This window comes from Schistocerca serialis, chromosome 7 (assembly GCF_023864345.2).
Source record: "Schistocerca serialis cubense isolate TAMUIC-IGC-003099 chromosome 7, iqSchSeri2.2, whole genome shotgun sequence".
In the NCBI taxonomy this organism is placed as follows: domain Eukaryota; kingdom Metazoa; phylum Arthropoda; class Insecta; order Orthoptera; family Acrididae; genus Schistocerca; species Schistocerca serialis.
Genome location: NC_064644.1, coordinates 331,466,397 through 331,469,009, shown reverse-complemented (window position 1 = coordinate 331,469,009; position 2,613 = coordinate 331,466,397). Strand labels below are relative to the sequence as shown.

Genomic DNA, 2,613 nt, shown 5'->3' with positions numbered 1-2,613 from the left:
AATGGTTTGCCTGCTCATGCTTGTTGGTGGCCCAGCATTAAAGCGTGCATCAATTTGCAGAAGGGTTGCACTTCTGTCATGCTGAATGATTCTCTTCAGTCATCATTCATCCTTTTCTTTCAGGACTTTTCTCTGGCTGCAGCAGTGATTCAGATGTGATGTTTTACTGGATTCCTGATATTCATGGTACACTCGTGATATGGTCATATGGGAAAATCCCCACTTCACTGCTACCTCGGAGATGCTGCATTCCATTTCTTGTGCACCAGCTATAACACCACATTAAAACTCACTTAAATCTTGGTAACCTGACACTGTAGCAGCAGCAACCAATGTAACAACTGCACCAGACACTTGTTGTCTCATATAGGTGTTGCCGACCACAGTGCCATATTATACCTGTTTACATATGCCTGTCTTTGAATATGTATGCCTATACCTGTTTCTGTGGCACTACATTGTATATATGAATCATACATTTATGGCTTATTGGTTTATGATTAGAATACTACTATAGAATCTGAATTTCCAATAACAATAAACAAGGCTAAAAGTCAGAGAGAGGAGAAGAGAGAAGATAGACAGAAGGATGGGAGAAAATGGACATAGAAAACGAGGAGTAGATGGATGGAGAGAGGGGCATGAGGAGATGGAGAGAGAGGGTGGGAGGAGAAGATGAGAAGAGAGAGAGGGAAGAGGTAATGGACAGAAAGGGGTAGAAGGATGGAAGGAAGAGGAAATGGATAAAGAAAGGGACAGGAGGAGATGGGGAGAGAAGGGGATGAGTATGTGTACCCGATTCCCATATATATTAGAAATGTATGTATTCTCTTTTCTTTTGTTTCACTCTCAATTTCAAAAAGACACAACACATTCAATTCTGCATATCTAGAGGTACTATGCCAGTGGTAAGTGTAAGACATGGTGAACTTTTTTAAGTATTCATATTGATGGGAATTCAAACTGGAAAAAATGCATTTTGGAACCATGCACATTGGCACTTTCATGGTAACTCAACTTTAAGAAAGAAAGTCTATTTTGCTCAAAACTGTGCTACAAGAATAATATGTGGTGCAAATATCAAGTTGGCTTCTTCACAGGTCAAAACTGTATAGAGCAGATATTGAATTTAAAAATATCAAATTAAAAAGTGCTCTGGAGCTGCCTGACCAAATGTCCTTTGTGGTCTTAAAGAAGGTATATGATTCAGTTGGCCAGCTCCTTTTTGCTATCGTCGGTGAAAAAGGACTTGACCCAAAAGTTGTAAGACACACCAAGCAAACTGCCACACTTTCCAAAGTAAATTTGTGGGTTAAGTTTCAGAAACATTTCTGATAAACCTGGCATTTGGCAGGGTGATGGTCTGTCTCCATATCCTGCTATTGGACATAGTCAGGGAAAAATAACTTAAAAACCAAAACTACTGGCAACCCATACAATTTGGAAGACCTAAAAATGACATTTTAATTTCTTGCCTTGCTTTATGATCTGGTAAGACTAGTAGATGATCAGACAACAGCAATTAAACACACAGAAACTCTCAAGAAATGCCGTGAATCAATCGGTCTCCAAATATCACTTCCCAAATACCAAGTACACCTGCAACACTACTTAAATACTGACAATAAAATTTGGACAAATTGAAGAGATCTGTTCTTTACGTAAATCCTTGAACCTACAGGGTACCGGTATAATGGATCTGTACAGCAGAGACCTCTGTTCAATACAGAATTGCTATACACATTCCGATCAATGAAATTTACCATTCAATTCGTTTTTTCATTTTTTCCAAAACTGCAAATCTAATTTTAGTAAAGGGAGGCTTGGGTACTGATATATATCATTTGTTTCCAGAATGAGATTTTCACTCTGCAGCGGAGTGTGCGCTGATATGAAACTTCCAGGAAGATTAAAACTGTGTGCCCGACCGAGACTCGAACTCGGGACCTTTGCCTTTCGTGGGCAAGTGCTCTACTGGCAGAAGTAAAGCTGTGAGTACCGAGCGTGAGTCGTGCTTCGGTAGCTCAGTTGGTAGAGCACTTGCCCACAAAAGGCAAAGGTCCCGAGTTCGAGTCTCGGTCGGGCACACAGTTTTAATCTGCCAGGAAGTTTCATATCGTTTGTTGTTTAAAATTTCATTCTTTTGTATATTTTTTGTAGTATTTTAGAAAAGCATTTTTATCTTTGACTTTTAAGAATTTTAATTACCCTACAAAATTCCAGTTGCTTCTTTCATCAGTAAGTGTCAGATACTTTATCTGGTCATAAAAATACCATTCCAAAATAATGTTCAAAAATATATAACTTTTTTATTTCTGTAAATTTAGTTTGTACCTGGAATATTGTTGTCTTTGTAAATGTTAGCTCAGACTTTGCAATGAAAATATATCACTGATGTTAAGCATCAAAGAGTTGTAATGTCTTTGTTTAGTTTTTCAAAGAAAAGACTTTGAGTAATTATGGAGAGACAACAGTAGAGACAAGTCTTGTTTTGTCCAAGTTACAGAGAGTAGCTTCATTTATTGGAGGCATTACTGTGAAGACTGAGTGTAGTACAGATATAATTTTTGCATAATTCTACAAGTATTAACAAAACCTGGAACTCAAAAGTAA

The 2,613-nt window shown here is 37.8% G+C and overlaps 1 non-coding gene across 1 annotated transcript; it reads left to right on the top strand.

Annotated features, from left to right (window-relative positions):
* The first annotated feature begins 2,012 nt into the window (after positions 1-2,012).
* On the top strand, positions 2,013-2,087 carry Trnal-caa (transfer RNA leucine (anticodon CAA)). Its single transcript has one exon. It is a non-coding gene; the product is annotated as a tRNA-Leu (tRNA).
* Positions 2,088-2,613: the final 526 nt, after the last annotated feature.